This window comes from Moschus berezovskii, chromosome 5 (assembly GCF_049115385.1).
Source record: "Moschus berezovskii isolate FMDL1 chromosome 5, NW_MosBer_1.0, whole genome shotgun sequence".
Lineage (NCBI taxonomy): Eukaryota > Metazoa > Chordata > Mammalia > Artiodactyla > Moschidae > Moschus > Moschus berezovskii.
The window spans coordinates 32,431,671-32,451,777 of NC_142464.1; the positions used below are offsets into that span (position 1 = coordinate 32,431,671).

Consider the following 20,107-nt stretch of genomic DNA (forward strand, 5'->3'; position numbering starts at 1 on the left):
GGTGCATATTAATTACATTATCTTTAAAACACTCCTTCAAGACACTCCTCATTTCCTGGAACTCAGAAAAATGTGGTAACTTGGTCAAGGTTTATGGCTATTGTAGGAGCCCGACAATGACCACGAAAAAGAATAGTTAAGAAAGCAGAGATGTACCTGCGAACAAGACTCTCTGCTTGGGCACAGCATGCTTGCAAACAGGATGTTCTGCCAGGAAGCCTGCACACAATATCCAAGGTTAATGGTCCGCTTGCATACGAGGGAACATGCCCTCCTTAAAAATAAAGAAGAGGCTGGAGTTCTGGGCAGGCTTCTTAGTAAACATGATGTGGTCACTTCCTCCCTTTGTTCCTCCCGTCCTTAAAATGTGCTTGGCTTTTTGTCCTTATTTGATAGAATGCATTGCTTAGATTTTGGTATGTGTCCAGCTACCGGGGTATAAAAATAAACCGCAAGGGGGCTTGCGCAGAATTTTTCCTCTGGCCGGAGTTGTGTCTTTGTCTGTCTTTTGTGTGTCTTGTCTTTGTGTCATTTCGCCCACAATAGCTAGTACCCAGCCAGCTCAGTCACTAATTCCCAAATCTATGATTTGCTTTTCCCTCTAAAACACTGAAAATGAACCAAACTGAAAATAGAGAAGACAATGGCAAACCACTTCAGTATTCCTTCCTTTAGAACCCCATGAACAGTATGAAAAGGCAGAAAGATAAGACACAAAAGATGAACTCCCCAGGTTGGTAGGTGCCCATACCCAACATGCTACTGGAGAAGACTGGAGAAATAACCCCAGAAAGAATGGAGAGATGGAACCAAAGCAAAACAGCACCCAGTTGTGGATGTGACTGGTGATGAAAGTAAAGTCTGATGTTGTAAAGAACAATACTGCATAGGAACCTGGAATGTTAGGTCCAAGAACCAAGGTAAATAGGAGGTGGTCAAACAGGAGATGGCAAGAGTGAACATTGGCATTTTAGGAATCAGTAAACTAAAATGGATGAGAAGGGGTGAATTTAACTCAGATGACCATTATATCTACTACTGTGAGCAAGAATCTCTTATAAGAAATGGAGTAGCCATCATAGTCAACAAAAGAGTCCAAAATGCAGTACTTATGTGCAATCTCAAAAACAATAGAATGATCTCTGTTCATTTCCAAGGCAACCATTCAGTATCACAGTAATGCAAGTCTGTGCCCCAACCAGTAATGCTGAAGAAGTAAAGTTGAATAGTTCTATGAAGACATACAAGAACTTCTAGAACTAACACCCAAAAAAGATGTCCTTTTCATTATAGGGGACTGGAATGCAAAAGTAGAAAGTCAAGAGATACCTGGAGTAACAGGCAAATTTGGCCTTGGAATACAAAATGAAGTAGGGCAAAGACTAACAAAGTTTTGCCAAGAGAACGCACTGGTCATAGCAAACACCCTTTTTCAAAAGCACAATAGAAAGCTCTACACATGGACATCACCAGATGGTCAACACTGAAATCAGATTGATTATATTCTTTGCAGCCAAAGATGGAGAAGCTCTATACAGTTAGCAAAAACAAGACCAGGAGCTGACTGTGGCTCGGATCATGAACTCCTTATTGCCAAATTCGGACTGAAATTGAAGAAAGTAGGGAAAACCACTAGACCATTCAGATATGACCTAAATCAAATCCCTATGATTATATGGTGGAGGTGACAAATAGATTCAAGGGATGAGATCTGACAGACAGAGTGACCGAAGAACTATGGACAGAGGTTCTTAACATTGTACAGCAGGTAGAGATCAAAACTATCCCCAAGAAAAAGAAATGCAAAAAGGCAAAATGATTGTCTGAGGAGGCCTTACAAATAGCTGAGAAAAGAAGAGAAGCAAAAGGTAAAGGAGAAAAGGAAAGATATATCCATTTGAATGCAGAGTTTCAAAGACTAGCAAGGAGAGATAAGAAAGCCTTCCTCAGTGATCAATGCAAAGAAACAGAGGGAAATAATAGAATGGCAAAGACTAGAGATCTTGTCAAGAAAATTAGTGATACCAAGGAAACATTTCGTGAAAGATGGGCTCGATAAAGGACAGAAATGGTATGGATTTAACAGAAGCAGAAGATATTAGGAAAAGGTGGCAAGAATACACAGAATAACTATACAAAAAAGATCTTCATAACCCAGAAAACCATAATGGTGTGATCACTCACCTAGAGCCAGACATCCTGGAATGTGAAGTAAAGTGCAAACAAAGCTGGTGGAGGTGATGGAATTCCAGTGGAGCTATTTCAAATCCTAAAGGATGATTCTGTGAAAGTGCTGCACTCAATATGTCAGCAAATTTGGAAAACTCAGGAGTGGCCAAGGGCTGGAAAAGGTCAGTTTTCATTGCAATGCCAAAGGACGTTCAAACTATCACACAATTGCACTCATCTCACATGCTAGCAAAGTAATGCTCAAAATTCTCTAAGCAAGGCTTCAACAGTTTGTGAACCGTGAACTTCCAGATGTTCAAGCTGGATTTAGAAAAGATAGAGGAACCAGAGATCAAATTGCCAACATCCATTGAATCATTGATAAAGCAAGAGAGTTCCAGAAAACATCTATTTCTGCTTTATTGACTATGCCAAACCCTTAGACTGGGTGGATCACAACAAACTGTGGAAAATTCTTCAAGAGATGAGAACACCAGACCACCAGACCTGCCTCCTGAGAAATCTGTACACACATAAGAAGCAACAGTTAGAACTGGACATGGAACAATAGACTGGTTCCAATAGGAAAAGGAGTACGTCAAGGCTGTATATTGTCACCCTGCTTATTTAACTTATATGCAGAGTATATCTTCTGAAATGCTGGGCTGGATGAAGCACAAGCTGTAATCAAGATTGCTGAGAGAAATATCAATAACCTCGGATATGCAGATGACACCACTCTGATGGCAGAAAGTGAAGAAGAACTAAAGAGCCTCTTGATGAAAATGAAAGAGAAGAGTGAAAAAGTTGGCTTAAAATTCAACATTCAGAAGACTAAGATCATGATATCTGGTCCCATCACTTCATGGCAAATAGATGGGGAAACCATGAAAACAGTGACAGACTTTATTTTGTGGGGCTCTAAAATCACTGAGGATGGTTACTGCAGCCATGAAATTAAAAGATGCTTACTCTTTGGAAGAAAAGCTATGACCAACCTAGGCAGCATATTAAAAAGCAGAGACATCGCTTTGCCAACAAAGATCTGTCTAGTCAGTTCAGTTCAGTTCAGTCACTCAGTCAAGGCTATTGTTTTTCCAATAGTCATGTATCGATGTGAGAGTTGGACTATAAAGAAGGCTGAGTGCAGAAGAATTAACACTTTTAAACTGTGGTGTTGGAGAAGACTCTTGAGAGTCCCTTGGACAGCAAGGAGATCCAACCAGTCAATCCTGAAGGAAATCAGTCCTGAATATTCATTGGAAGGACTGATGCTGAAGTGGAAGCTCCAATATTTTGGCCTCCTGATGCGAAGAACTGACTCATTGAAAAAGGCCTTAAATGCTAGGAAAGAGAAAAGGCAAAAGGAGAAGGGGACAACAGTAGATGAGATGGTTGGATGGAATCACCTATTCAACAGACATGAATTTTAGCAAACTCATAGAGATGGCAAAGGACAGGGAAGCCTGTTGTGCTGCAGTCCATGGGGTCACGGAGTCAGACAGAACTGAGCGACTAAACAGCAACAAAATGGATAGGAGGAAGGCAATACAGTTAATATTTTCAGATGAATTCTTAAGTTTTTAGAATGGGTCATTGAAATATATGGCTTCACACGTGGCACTAGGGGTAAAGAACCCACCTGCCAACGGGGGAGACATAAGAAACCCGGGTTCGATCCCCGGGTTGGGAAGATTCCCCTGGAAGAGAGCGTGGCAACCCACTCCAATATTCTTACCTGGAGAATCCCATGGACAGAGGAGCCTGGCAGGCTACAGTCCATGGGGTTGCAAAGAGTCAGACACGACTGAAGCGACTTAAGGACACATGCATTCAAATATAAAATTAATTTATGTTGCTTAGTCTAATTTCATTTTTCTCTTTAAAAGGAACTATTCTAGCCTCATGGTGCACTTGAAAAAGTTGATAATTTGTTTATCCTGATGAAAAATTTTATATCACCTAATTTGTTTTGCTTTCACATTTCTACTGGGGTGCATGGACAGGGGAGGAGCAGAATCTGCATTTCCATGGTGGCTGTGCTATAGAGTATGAACTCAGGTTGTGCTTCTGGAAGCCAGGATTAAAAAAAAAAAAACCAAACAGAATAGGCAGAATATGGTGTGACCGTGGCATGACTCAGGCTGTCCCCAAACTTGATTACCTTTTTAAAAGGTATCAAGTAGTAGAAGAAATCTGGAACCAGCACATTTCCTAGACATGGTTCCATTTTAATTCCTGCACCTAAATTCATTTCTTAGATGGGTTGGTGAGTCCTGTCCTTGCCCAGAACAAAGACAGGCAGGAAGGAAGAGAATTTGTCTGGGGAGTTAGATATAGGAAAGCCTCAGACCCCAAAACATATAAAGAAGGGAACTCTACTTGGGGGACCCAAGTTGTATGATGCAATTAATGGGGAGACAAGGCAAAGACTGATGAAATGGAGGAGACGTGTGAATAAATCCGAATAATTATATCTGGAAATAGCCATAGGCAAAAGCCATTCTGTGGGATTGCTTGTCTCCGAGACTGTGTTAAACTGTGCCCCTGTCCTCTGAATTAAAGCAACACTCCTTGTTTAACATTCGCTGCTTGTATTCTTACTACATTTTTTATGTGACTATGCCTTTTTTTTTTTTTTTTTACCATACGGTATATGTGTCTTTTATTTTGCATGTAGTGTGATGAGAATGAATATCTAAATGAATGAGTGGAATGAAGGGATGATGAAGCGTCTTTGCAGCAAGGGCAGAGTGGGGAGAGGTGTGAAGGGGAGTCTGAGACAGTGATCTTGTTTCACTTCACAGCTCCTTAGGTGTGATTGTTCATCAGACAACTCCAGCTTTCTGGTTTTCTACTTCTGGCTTAAATGCATGTAACTCTTCTCTCAGAGCCCGCTCACCGGAAGTAATTCCTCTTCCTCAATCACTGTCCTTTATCCCAAGGCTCTCCTCTTCCCTGGTTGTCATACCAACACTGCCCCAAGTCTCTCATACTTTATTTTTCTAACTCTGCAGGAACATTATGAGAAGTGATAATTTAGAAGCAAATGGGAAATTAGATTAACTGCTTAGGAAGTTTCTTAGTGTGTTTATTATTACTTCAATTACTTACTGGGTTGGAAAAAAAAACAGAAATCATATTTTATTTCCAAGAAAAGATTTTTGTACTTAAATCTCATAAGAACAAGAGTCTGTAGAGTATTTGGAGTCCAGATTCGAGATGATTATAGAAGAGAAGTTTAGATTCATGGCTTTCAAAATTTCTTTAGCCATTGAACCCTCCTCACTCTTCTGCTGAGAACTTAATAAAAAATATTTGAAATCTGTTTCTAGATGATTAGAAAAGGTAGCACTCCAGACATACTGCCAGTTAGTGGGGTAGATTGCAACCAGGCTGAAGGAGATACTATGGGATCACTGGCTATCAGATTTTAAGTGAATGTTATAATATACATTGATGGGGGATAATCCACTGATGGTTAGGAATGTTGGTCTGGAGAAAGTTTGGATTTAAATTCCACTGCTTCCTAGCTGTGTGACATTAGGTCAGTTCCATACCTTTCAACACCTCAATTTACTCGTTTCTAATATGGGGATAATAACGTCAGCCACTGCATAAAGTTATTTTACTAAACTAATATAATGCATGTAAAGCACTTAGCACTATATCTGGCATACGGTGAGCATTCAGTAAATATTAGCTAATATTTTTATAATTCTATCTATTAACAGCCTAAATTGATTTTTATCCATGCACAGTAAAGGAAGTTTACTGCCCGGGACAGCTTCACACTACTGTGACACCTTTAGTCTAAGTCCACCAGGAATGCACTGTAACAAAGGTTTGGATTATCTGACTGTTGCGGTAAGAGATAGTGTGTCATCAGGAACATGAGACATCTCAACAAGAGGATGTTAGAAAAAATGTATAAGATATGGGCTTCTGTTAGGTGAGTCTCGGGAGGGTTTCAGGAAGTGGAGCTTTGTCCTGGATTGGACGCTGTCAGGAAACAGAAACAATTCTAACTGAGCATTTCAAAAACATTTATCAGGAATAACATCTATCAAGACAACACTTAGCAAGAAGACAACAGGAATGAATCTGTTGTAATTGGTAAGGAAGCAGTATTCATTTTAACCAGCTGTTTTAGTTATCTTTCCTGTGCAACACATCATCCCCAATTTTAGCAGCTTAAAATAACAACCATTTATGACCTCACACAAAAAGAATCCGCCTGCTAACACGGGAGACGTGAATTCGATCCCTGGGTCGGTAAGATCCCCTGGAGTTAGTAAAGGGAGGAAAAAGAAAATGGAGAAGGAAATGGCAACCCACTCCAGTATTCTTGCCTGCAAAATCCCATGGACAGAGGAGCCTGGCGGGCTATAGTATATGGGGTCATAAAAGAGTTGGACACGACTTAGTGACAACAACAGCGACAACAGTTTCTGAGGGTTCAGAATCCAGGAAGTCTTAGCTTGATGGTTCCGGCTCAGTGTCTCTCTCTTGGGGGTCTCCTTCAAACTGTCAGCTGGGGCTGCAGTACCTGAAGACTTGACCAGGGTCAAAGTCCAACTTCCCATCTCACTAACATGGCTCCTGGCAGGAAGCTTCAAGGTCCTCTCCATGGGGCTGTTCAGTACAGGGCTTCCCTTGTGACCCAAGACAGAGAGCATGGAAGGAATATATTCCAATGACTTTTATGGTTTAGTCTCAGAACTACACTTCATCACCTCCACCTTAGTCTATACATTAGAATAAGTCACTGGCTTATGTGCTTAGTCACTCAGTCGTGTCCAGCTCTTGGGACTCCATAGACTGGAGCCTGCCAGGCTCCTCTGTCCATGGGATTTTGCAGGCAAGAATGCTGGAGTAGGTAGCCATTTCCTTCTCCAGGGGATCTTCCTGATTCAGGGATCGAACCCAGGTCTCCTGCATTGCAGGCAGACTCTTTACTGACTGAGCTATGAGGGAAGCCCAATCAAGTCACTATGTCTAGCTTACTCAGGGAAAGGAGAAGCTCCACCTCCTCAAGGGAAGAGTGTCCAAAAATGTGTGGACATGCTTTTTAAATCACCAAAGTAGGAAAGTGGAATGTTTGGTCATTTTTGTGATTTGGGCAATGTTCTCAGTGTGTGTGTATATGCATGTGTGCATCTGCTGGAGTGGCCATGCTTTGTCACCCTAATTATTCTTCAAAAAAATTTAGGGTTATTTAGATGAGACAAAAAAAATTATTGATAACCTATTATATTCTAAGTTTCTTGGAACAGAGAGTACCTCTTAACCACTTCAGTACCCTCCACCAATATCCCAGCACCTATACCATAGTAGAAACCAACAAAACCTCACTGGATGTGTGGAAGATTCACTGAGTGTTGGGATAATTGAACGGCCATTTATACTGGTGACATTTGTGACTTAAATAGATTCAGCTGAACTGAGTTTCCACTCCGATTTGATTCAGTTCTTCCCTTTCTCAGCTGCCCAGTCAAGCCATCTGATTGTAAAACTAACTAGTCAAGCACTTACATCATTTGTGTTCTTCTAGCTGCTGGAGGGAGGTTCCACTCTTACTATGACTTATCTCTTTCTGAATGCTTGTTTGATTTGCTACATTTTGAATAGATTCCCCTGTTTGAATTTGGCAAGAAAGGTTTCTCAGGAGGTGGTAAAATGAACTCTTGGTAAGACAACTCAGGACAGTCCCCATCCTAAGCCCTGGGATATCTAAAGCAGAAAAAACTTTCATTAAAAAAAATTTTTTTTTGTTTCATTAACAGGCTATCCCTGGGTTAAAATTTGCTAGCATTAGATTTAAAACTGGCTGATAGAACTTGTTTTAATATAGTAGTTGAATGTCAGTGCTGTCGTTGCAGCTTAAGAAGGTAATCAGCTTTCAGCTTTATACTTTAAAGGATTCATGACTTTGTGAGTGAGTGTTGCCTAGTGTGTCGCAGCCCCCAAATCTGTGTGGTGGGTCACCCTGGAAGAACTTTAGTGGCCCAATTTCAGCTCATCTGTCCCTTTCAGTGTGATCATAATTCACTGCCCCTTCCTGCCTGGCTCTCAGTTCCTCGTGCCACAGCACTACCCCCAGTCACCCAACAGGCCACTGAGAGAACACACACCTGCCCTCTGGTCGTTGTTACTGTTCAGTCACTCAGTCGTGTCCAGCTGTTTGTGAGCCCAGGACTGCAGCACGCCAGGCTCCTCTGGCCTCCACCATCTCCCAGGCTTTGCTCAGATTCCTGTCCATTGAGTTGGTGATGCCATCCAACCGTCTCATCCTCTGCCACTCCCCCTTCTCCTTTTGTTGTCAATCTTTCCCAGCATCAGGGTCTTTTCCAATGAGTCAGCTCTTTGCACCTGGCCTTACTGGGACCCATTTTTTGGTGTGCCATTCAGGACCCCACACATGCCCCTTCACTCCTCCTTGCTGGAAAAGAGAGATATTGTGACACTCCCTCTTTTGGATGGAGATCCCTCATGTATCAGTTCCTAGGGCTACCCTAACAAATTCCACAAACTTGGTGGCTTAAAGCAATAGGCATTTGTTCTCTCATAGTTTCTGGAGGCCAGAAATTAAAAATGAAACTCTCCACAGGGTTGCATTCTTCTGGATCATTGAGGCAGAGCCCGTCCCAATCTCCCTTCTAGATTTCAGAGGTGGCTTGTACCTGCATGGCTCTGGTCTCTGTTGCTGGGGTCACAGAGCATTCTCGTCTGTGTCTCCCCCTTTGTATCTTCACATGGCCTTTTTATATGGACACTAGCATTAGATTTGGGCTTCCCAGGTGGTGCTGGTGGAAAAGAACCCACCGGCCAGGGTATGGAAGACCCCCTGGAAGAGGGCATCACAACCCACTCCAGTATTCTTGCCTGGAGAACCCCATGGACAGAGGAGCCTGGTGGGCTACAGTCCAAAGTGGTGCAAAGAGTTGGACACAACTGAGCGACTTAGCACACACAGCATGACCTCAAATTAACTATTTACATCACAAAGACCCTACTTTCAGACAAGGTTGTATTCTGAGGTTCTGGTGGACATGAATATTAAGAGAATATTCAACCCATTTCTTTCTTCCAAGCTAGACCTCACAGGTGTATAGAGAAGTATTCTGCTTACTTAAGACTTTCCCCACACCTTGAGCCTGTATCTGTGTGAAGGCTTACATATCTAAAGAGAAGAGATCTAGAAAAAAAGCCTTTCATCATTGAATAAACATGTATTAACAAGAGTGGCAGTTCAGAGAAAATAATGTGCATAAATATCACTCAAACCTGAGACTTCCCTGGTGGTCCAGCAGTTAAGACTCTGAGCTCCCAATGCAGGGGGCCCAGGTTCAATCCCTGGTCAGGGAACTAGAGCCCACATGCTGCAACTAAAGATCCAGAACTCTGCAACGAACATTGGACAGATCTACACTGTGTGTGATCTTCAGTAATAATGATAAAAACTAATACTTGTTGATCATTAACCATTTCTCAGGGAATGTGTAAAGTATATGGTATCTCATTCAAATCTCATAACCATTCTGTGAAATAAGTGCTATTCGTGTTATTCTTGTCTTATAGATGAAGAAATTAAGGCTTGAAGAAATCCGGTAATTTATCAAAGGTAGAGACATTCTCAAATGGATGTCAGAGTCCAGAGATTGAGCTCTTAAGCACTGTTCAATGCAGTTTCCCTACAAGAAACACATTAGCTCCTCCATTTAGCAGATAAGAAAAATGTGGGTACAAGAAATTACATCAACTGCCTGAAGTTTCCAGGCCAGTAAGTCTGAAATGCAAACCTGCTGAAATCTATTTTGCTTCCATCTAAATTCTTTATACAGCACTTGACTAGTTATTTAGGCTTCATAGTGCCCAGTTATGCCAGCAATGGAGAAATGAGGGTGGCTAACTCTTTGAAAATAGAGATGATTTTTCAAAAATGAGGTAGAGGAGGAGGAACAAGATGGCAGAGGAATAGGACGGCGAGACCACTCTCTCCTCCACAAATTCATCAAAAGAACATTTGAACGCGGAGTAAAGTCCACAAAACAACTACTGAATGCTGGCAGAGGACGTCAGGCACCCAGAAAAGCAGCCCATTGTCTTCGAAAGGAGGTAGGAAAAAACATAAAAGATAAAAAGCGAGACAAAAGAAGTAAGGACGGAGCTCCGTCCCGGGAAGGGAGGCTTTAAAAAGAGAGAAGTTTCCAAACACCAGGAAACACTCTCACTGGCGAATCTGTGGCGAGCCTTGGAAGATCAGAGAGCCACATAACCCTCTTTTTTTTTTTAAGATTTTTTTAAAACCCACAGACTACCCGCCAAACGGTAACTCCCAGCGGAGAAGCAGCGCAGACGCCTGCATACGCCATTAGCAAGCGGGGGCTGGGCAGGGAGGAGCCGGCTGAACTGCTTGGAGAGAGGACTGGGCTTGAATGCCGTGAGAACAATTTGAGAGAACTGGGGAGAGCAAAGCAGACTGTGGGATAGCTTCCCCACGAAAAGGCGGAAAGCTCTAACCTAAGACTCGGCCAGCCCCGCTCACAGAATAAAGGACTGAGCAGAGCGAGCTGGCTGTGGTCGGCCCATCCCCCATCCCCCACCGAGACAGGCAGGGAGCGCAGCCAGAGCTGGAGCTGGCAAACGCGGCCCCAGAAAGGCATCTGATACAAACTGCAGACAGGCTTGTTGCTAATCAGGACTTCTTGGGCTCGGGCCGGTCGATATCCACCCGAGAAGGTGCGCCGGTTGTACACCCAGAAAACTGAGTGGTGGGGACTGGAGAGGCGATAAGTCGCAGAGACAGCGCTCGCCAAACACCTGGTCCCCTGAACTGTTCGTACCAGGGAAGGCACAAAACGCAGGCCCAACCAAGTCTGCGCCTTTGTGGAGTACCCAAGAACCTGAACTTGAGCCGCTCAGACCTGGGAAGTGCATACAACCCGGCGCCGGCCTCGGACAATTCCCGGCAGAGCAACCTAGAGTCTGTGCAGTGTAGACTGGGACAGCATATGTGCTGTGAGCAGGGGCAAACCCAGTGTGGCCGAGACACTGCGATCACTCCCTACAGACGCCAGAGATATTCGTCTGCAGCGTTCCTCCCTTCCCAGAACAGGACTGAACAACTGAGCCTTAAAAAGTGTCCACCCACCCCCTAGTATCAGGGAGGAAATTAGACACTGAAGAGACCAGCAAACAGAAGCTAAAACAGAGGGAACCACCTTGGAAATGACAGATAGAGACGTCTAGAGGCTACTCCAAGAATAAGACCAAAAACCAGAGGCAAGAGGCTTAAGCCCGAATCCTGAGAACACCAGAGAACTCCTGACTCCAGGGAACATTAATTGATAGGAGCTCATCAGACGTCTCCATACCTACACTAAAACCAAGCACCACCCAAGGGTCAACAAGTTCCAGAGCAAGACATACCACACAAATTCTCCAGTAACACAGGAAACTAGCCCTGAGCTTCAATATACAGGCTGCCCAAAGTCACTCCAAATCCACTGACATCTCATAACTCATTACTGGACATTTCATTGCACTCCAGAGAGAACAAATCCAGCTCCACTCACCAGAACACCGACACAAGCTTCCGTAACCAGGGAACCTTGACAAGTCACCTGTCCAACCCCATACACAACGAGGAAACTACATAATAAAGAGAACTCCACAAACGGCCAGAAGAGGGAAAGGCCACCCCAAGAAAAACATTATAAGCAAGATGAAGAGGCAGAGAAATACCCAGCAAGTAAAGGAACAAGATAAATGCCCATCAACACAAACAAAAGAGGAAGATATAGGGAATCTACCTGATAAAGAATTTCGAATTTTGATGGTGAAAATGATTCAAAATCTTGAAAGCAAAATGGAGTTACAGATAAATAACCTGGAGAAAAAGATTGAGAAGATGGAAGAAAGGTTTAATAAGGACTTAGAGGAAATAAAAAAGAGTCAATATACAATGAATAATGCAATAGATGAGATCAGAAACACTTTGGAAGGAACAAACAGTAGAATAACAGAGGCAGAAGACAGGATAAGCGAACTAGAAGATAGAATTGTAGAAATAAATGAAACAGAGAGGAAAAAAGAAAAGCAAATTAAAAGAAATGAGAACAATATTAGAGACCTCTGGGACAATGTTAAATGCTCCAACATTCAAATCATAGGAGTCCCAGAAGAAGAAGACAAAAAGAAAGACCATGAAAGAATACTTGAGGAGATAATAGTTGAAAACTTTCCTAAAATAGGGAAAGAAATAATCACCCAAGTCCAAGAAACCCAGAGAGTCCCCAACAGGATAAACCCAAGGCGAAATACTCCAAGACACATATTAATTAAATTAACAAAGATCAAACACAAAGAACAAATATTAAAAGCAGCAAGGGAAAAACAGCAAATAAAACACAAGGGGATTCCCATAAGGATAACAGCTGATCTTTCAACAGAAACTCTTCAGGCCAGGAGGAAATGACAAGACATACTTAAAGTGATGAAAGAAAATAACCTACAGCCCAGATTACTGTACCCAGCAAGGATCTCATTCAAATATGAAGGAGAAATCAAAAGCTTTACAGACAAGCAAAAGCTGAGAGAATTCAGCATTATCAAACCAGCTCTCCAACAAATGCTAAAGGATCTTTTCTAGACAGGAAACACAGAAAGGGTGTATAAACTCGAACCCAAAGCAATAAAGAAAATGGCTACGGGATCCTACTTATCAATAATTACCTTAAACGTAAATGGGTTGAATGCCCCAACCAAGACAAAGGCTGGCTGAATGGATACAAAAACAAGACCCCCAAATATGTTGTCTACAGGAGACCCACTTCAAAATGAGGGACACATACAGACTGAAAGTGAAGGGCTGGAAAAAGATATTCCACGCAAATAGAGACCAAAAGAAAGCAGGAGTAGCAATACTTATATCAGATAAAATAGACTTTAAAACAAAGGCTGTGAAAAGAGACAAAGAAGGAAACTACATAATAATCAAAGGATCAATCCAAGATGAAGATATAACAATTATAAATATTTATGCACCCAACATAGGAGCACCGCAATATGTAAGACAATTACTAACAAGTATGAAAGGGGAAAATTAACAAATGCAATAATAGTGGGAGATTTTAATACCCCACTTACATCTATGGATAGATCAATTAAACAGAAAACTAACAAGGAAACACAAACTTTAAATGATACAATAGACCAGTTAGACCTAATAGATATCTACAGGACATTTCACCCCAAAACAATGAATTTCACCTTTTTCTCAAGCGCACACGGAACCTTTTCCAGGATAGATTACATCCTGGGCCATAAATCTAGCCTTGGAAAATTCAAAAAAGTTGAAATCATTCCATGCATCTTTTCTGACCACAATGCAGTAAGATTAGATCTCAATTATGGGAGAAAAACTATTAAAAATGCCAACATATGGACGCTGAACAACACGCTGCTGAATAATCAACAAATCATAGAAGAAATCAAAAGAGAAATCAAAATATGCATAGAAATGAATGAAAATGAAAACACAACAACCCAAAACCTCTGGGACACTGTAAAAGCAGTGCTAAGGGGGAAGTTCATAGCAATACAGGCACACATCAAGAAACAAGAAAAAAGTCAACTAAATAACCTAACTCTACATCTAAAGCAACTAGAAGAGGAAGAAATGAAGAACCCCAGGGTCAGTAGAAGGAAAGAAATCGTAAAAATTAGGGCAGAGATAAATGCAAAAGAAACAAAAGAGACCATAGCAAAAATCAACAAAGCCAAAAGCTGGTTCTTTGAGAAGGTAAACAAAATTGACAAACCACTAGCCAAAGGGAGAAGAACCAAATCAATAAAATTAGAAGTGAAAATGGAGAGATCACAACTGACAACACAGAAATACAAAGGATTATTAGAGAATACTATCAGGAATTATATGGCAATAAAATGAATAACCTGGAAGAAATGGACAAATTCCTAGAAAAATACAACTTTCCAAAACTGAACCAGGAAGAAATAGAAAATCTGAACAGACCCATCACAAGCACGGAAATTGAAACTGTAATCAAAAATCTCCCAGCAAACAAAAGCCCAGGTCCAGATGGCTTCACAGCTGAATTCTACCAAAAATTTAGAGAAGAGCTAACACCTATTCTACTCAAACTCTTCCAGAAAATTGCTGAGGAAGGAAAACTTCCAAACTCATTCTATGAGGCCACCATCACCCTAATCCCAAAACCTGGTAAAGACCCCACAAAAAAAGAAAACTACAGGCCAATATCACTGATGAACATAGATGCAAAAATCCTTAACAAAATTCTAGCAATCAGAATCCAACAATATATTAAGAAGATCATACATCATGACCAAGTGGGCTTTATCCCAGGAATGCAAGGATTCTTCAATATCTGCAAATCAATCAACATAATACACCACATTAACAAACTGAAAAATAAAAATCATATGATTATCTCAATCAACGCAGAGAAAGCCTTTGACAAAATTCAACATCCATTTATGATAAAAACCCTCCAGAAAGTGGGAATAGAAGGGACATACCTCAACATAATAAAAGCTATATATGACAAACCCACAGCAAACATTATCCTCAATGGTGAAAAACTGAAAGCATTTCTCCTAAAGTCAGGAACAAGACAAGGGTGCCCACTCTCACCACTACTATTCAACATAGTTCTGGAAGTTTTGGCTACAGCAATCAGAGCAGAAAAAGACATAAAAGGAATCCAAATTGGAAAAGAAGAAGTAAAACTTTCACTGTTCGCTGATGACATGATCCTCTACACAGAAAACCCTAAAGACTCTACCAGAAAACTACTAGAGCTAATCAATGATTACAGTAACGTTGCAGGATATAAAATCAACACACAGAAATCCCTTGCATTCCTATACACTAATAATGAGAAAATAGAAAGAGAAATTAAGGAAACTATTCCATTCACTGTTGCAACGAAAAGAATTAAATACTTAGGAATATATCTACCTAAGGAAACAAAAGACTTGTACATAGAAAACTATAAAACACTTGTGAAAGCAATCAAAGAGGACACTAATAGATGGAGAAATATACCATGCTCATGGATTGGAAGAATAAATATTGTAAAAATGAGTATACTACCCAAAGTAATTTATACATTCAATGCAATCCCTATCAAGCTACCAACGATCTTTTTCACAGAACTAGAACAAATAATCTCACAGTTTGTATGGAAATACAAAAAACCTCGAATAGCCAAAGCAATCTTGAGGAAGAAAAATGGAACTGGGGGAATTAACCTGCCGGACTTCAGGCTCTACTACAAAGCCACAGTCATCAAGACAGTATGGTACTGGCATAAAGACAGAAATATAGATCAATGGAACAAAATAGAAAGTCCAGAGATAAATCCACGCACCTATGGACACCTCATCTTTGACAAAGGAGGCAAGAATATAAAATGGAGAAAAGACAGTCTCTTTAACAAGTGGTGCTGGGAAAACTGGTCGGCCACTTGTAAAAGAATGAAACTAGAACATGCCCTAACACCATACACAAAAATAAACTCAAAATAGATTAGAGAGCTAAATGTAAGACCAGAAACTATAAAACTCCTAGAGGAGAACGTAGGCAAAACACTCTCCGACATAAATCACAGCAGGATCCTCCAAGACCCACCGCCCAGAATATTGGAAATAAAAGCAAAAATAAACAAATGGGACCTAATGAAAATCAAAAGCTTCTGCACAGCAAAGGAAACTCTAAGCAAGGTGAAAAGACAGCCTTCAGAATGGGAGAAAATAATAGCAAATGAAGCAACTGATAAAGGATTAATCTCCAAAATATACAAGCAACTCCTGCAGCTCAATTCCAGAAAAATAAATGACCCAATCAAAGAATGGGCCAAAGAACTAAACAGACATTTCTCCAAAGAAGACATACAGATGGCTAACAAACACATGAAAAAATACTCAACATCCCTCATAATCAGAGAGATGCAAATCAAAACCACAATGAGATACCATTTCACACCTGTCAGAATGGCTGCTATCCAAAAGTCTACATGCAATAAATGCTGAAGAGGATGTGGAGAGAAAGGAACCCTCTTACACTGTTGGTGGGAATGCAAACTAGTACAGCCACTATGGAGAACAGTGTGGAGATTCCTCAAAAAATTGGAAATAGAACTGCCATATGATCCAGCAATCGCACTCCTGGGCATACACACCGAGGAAACCAGAATTGAAAGAGACACATGTACTCCAATGTTCATTGCAGCACTGTTTATAATAGCGAGGACATGGAAGCAACCTAGATGTCCATCTGCAGACGAATGGATAAGAAAGCTTTGGTACATATACACAATGGAGTATTATTCAGCCATTAAAAAGAATACATTTGAATCAGTTTTAATGAGGTGGATGAAACTGGAACCTATTATACAGAGTGAAGTAAGCCAGAAAGAAAAACACCAATACAGCATACTAACGCATATATATGGAATTTAGAAAGATGCAAATGATAACCCTGTATACGAGACAGCAAAAGAGACACAGATGTATAGATCAGTCTTTGGGACTCTGTGGGAGAGGGTGAGGGTGGGATGATTTGGGAGAATGTCATTGAAACACGTATGTGGTCATATGTGAAATGAATCACTAGTTCAGGGTCAATGCACGTTACAGGATGCTCGGGGCTGGCATGTGGGGATGACCCAGAGGGAGGATAAAGGGAGGAGGGAGGAAGGAGGTGGGAGGGGGGTTCAGGAGGGGGAACTTATGTAAACCCGGGGCGAATTCATGTCAATGTATGGCAAAACCAACCAATATAATATTGTAAAATAATTTGCCTCCAATAAAAAATAAATTAATTACAAAAAAAAATGAGGTAGAACCACAGATGATGACCTGGGTGTGTTTACCTAAGAGTTTGGTAATTCCACCATAGCCTGGATGTGCCTGGTAGTTTATATTCAAAAGCGCTTCCTTCCTCCTTGAGGCTGACTCTGTGTGTGGGTGAACAAGTAAATAAGGGTTTCATGCTGCTCTCTGCTCCTCAGATTTAGGGCCACTCAGACTATTGTACAGGGTTTCATGCTGTGGATTACGGCTCAATGTAGAACTTGATTTTAGAATTCAGACTACTTGTCTTCCAGCTCTTTTCCTTTCCCTTTTCTCCTCCTCATCTTCTTACCTTTGTTCAGCTGTCCTATAAACACTTCCATAACCCACACATAGTTTTCATGTCACTCAAGTAGTACATCATCTCCCCTTTGAGATTACCTTTGAGGTTTATTTAACTTATATTCCTCATCTCTAAAATGGGTTTAGTAATCCCACACATCTATGATCAATTAATCTTTAACTAAGGAGGCAAGGAATATACAATGGAGAAAAGTCAGCCTCCACAGCAAGTGGTATTGAGAAAGCTGGACAGAGCTACATGCAAATCAGTGAAGTCAGAACACTCTCTCACACCATACACAAAACTCAACTCAAAATGGCTTAAAGACTTAGACATAAGACATGACAGACATGGCACCACAAAACTCCTAGAAGAGAACACAGGCAAAACATTGCTGACATAAATCATAGCAATTTTTCTTAAGTCAGTCTCCCTGGGCACTATAAATAAAAGCAAAAATAAATTGGACCTAATCAAACTTACAAGCTTCTGTACAGCAAATGAAACCATAAACAAAATGAAAAGACAATCTATGGAATGGGAGAAAATATTTGCAAATAATGCAACCAAGAGGGCTTAATTTCTAAATATACAAACAGCTCGTACAACTCAATAACAACAACAACAACAACAAAAACTGATCAAAAAATAGGCAGAAGAACTAAGTAGACATTTCTGTAAAGAAAACATAGAAACGGCCAATAGGCACATTAAAAGATGCTCCATGTTGCTAATTATTACAGAAATATGAATCAAAACCACAATGAGGTATCACTTTACACCTGTTAGAATGTCCATCATCAGAAGGTCTACAAATAATAAATGCTGGAGAGGGTGTGGAGAAAAGGGAACCTTCCTAAACTATTAGTGGGAATATAAACTGGTGCAGCTACTGTGGGAAAACAGTATGGAGATACGTCAAAAAACTATCATATGATCTACCAATCCCAGTCCTGGGCATAATTCTAGAAAAGACAAAAACTAATTTGAAAAGATAGGGAGCACGGGAAGATGGCGGAGGAATAGGACGGGGTGACCACTTTCTCCCCCACAAAATCAGCAAAAGAACATTTGAACGCTGAGTAAATCCCACAAAACAACTTCTGAATACCAGCAGAGGACATCAGGCACCCAGAAAAGCAGCCCATAGTCTTTGAAAGGAGGTAGGAAATAGTATAAAAGATAAAAAGAGAGACAAATGAGGGAGGGATGGAGCTCCGTCCTGGGAAGGGAGGCTTAAAAAAAAAAAAAGAGAGAAGTTTCCAAACACCTGGAAACACGGGCGAGTCTGTGGATAGCCTTAGAACCTCAGAGGTCCACATAACTGGGAGAGAAAAGACATAAATAATTAAAACCCACAGACTAAGTGCCCAGAGGAAACTCCCAGCGGAGAAGTGGCGCAGACGCCTGCACCCCCCACTAGCAGGTGGAGGTCGGGCAGGAAGGTGCCGCAGCAGCGATTAGAGAGAGGACCAGGCCGAATGTCCCAAGGGCAAGCTGAGCGCTATAAGGGGAACGAAGCAGACTGTGCAGCGAAAATCCCCAAACTTAGACTCCACCAGCCCCGCTCAAAGAACAAAGGACTGAGCAGAGCGAGCTGGCTGCGGGCAGCCCATCCCTGAGCCCCTGCCGGGACAGGCCAGGAGGGCGGCCAGCGCTGGAAGGTGCAGCCGCGGCCCCAAAGAGGCTTCCCGTGCCAAGGTGCAGGCAGGCATCCTAGCTAACCAAGACTTCTCGGTTTGGGCCAGTCGATATCCGCCTGAGAAAGTGCTCTGGTTGTACTCCCAGAAAACTGGGCGGCAGGGACAGGGAAGGCGATAAGTCGCAGCTACCACGCTTGCCAAACGCCTGGTCACCTGAGCTGCTCGGACCGGGGAAGGCACAAAACGCAGGCCCAGCCAAGTCTGCGCCTTTGTGGAGTACCCGAGGACCTGAACCTGAGCCTCTCAGACCTGGGAAGTGCATGCAACCCAGCGCCGGCTGCGGACAGCTCCCGGCAGAACAACCCAGAGCCTAAGCAGCATAAACAGGGAAAGCACACACACCTTGAGCGGGAGCATTCCCAGTGTAGCCAAGACACTGCGAGCACTCCCCACAGATGCCAGGGATATTTGTTAGCTGCGTTCCTCCCTCCCCACAGCAGGACGGAACAGAGAGAAGAAATCCAGCTCCACCCACCAGAACATCGACACAAGCTTCCCAAACCAGGGAACCTTGACAAGTCACCCGTCCAACCCCACACACAACGAGGTAACTACATAATAAAGAGAACTCCACAAACTGCCAGAGGACGGAAAGGCCACCCCGAACACAGCAATATAAGCAAGATGAAGAGGCAGAGAAATACCCAGCAAGTAAAGGAACAGGATAAATTCCCACCAACACAAACAAAAGAGGAAGACATAGGGAACCTACCTGATAAAGAATTTCAAATTTTAATTGTGAAAATGATTCAAAATCTGGAAAGAAAAATGGAGTTACAGATAAATAAAGTGGAGAAAAGGATTGAGAAGATGCAAGAAATGTTTAATAAGGAATTAGAGGAAATAAAAAAGAGTCAATGTACAATGAATAATGCAATAGATGAGATCAGAAACACTCTCAAGGGAACAAACAGTAGAATAACGGAGGCAGAAGACAGAATAAGTGAGCTAGAAGATAGAATTGTAGAAATAAATGAAGCAGAGACGGAAAAAGAAAAACGAATTACAAGAAATGAGGACAATATTAGAGACCTCTGGGACAATGTTAAACGCC

At 41.7% G+C, this 20,107-nt stretch overlaps 1 protein-coding gene across 4 annotated transcripts in view; it reads right to left on the reverse strand.

Annotated features, from left to right (window-relative positions):
* C5H4orf17 (chromosome 5 C4orf17 homolog) overlaps positions 1–19,479 on the reverse strand; it is a 66,168-nt gene extending 46,689 nt beyond the window's left edge. The window contains exon 1 of one of the 4 annotated variants that reach the window (XM_055433999.2): positions 19,396–19,479. The gene's annotated coding sequence lies outside the window, so the exon portion shown is untranslated. Of the gene's footprint in view, positions 1–156; positions 13,230–19,395 lie in introns of those variants that run through there. The other 3 variants (XM_055433998.2, XM_088836213.1, XM_055434001.2) reach the window with 3 other exon arrangements.
* Between the last annotated feature and the right edge of the window lie 628 nt (positions 19,480–20,107).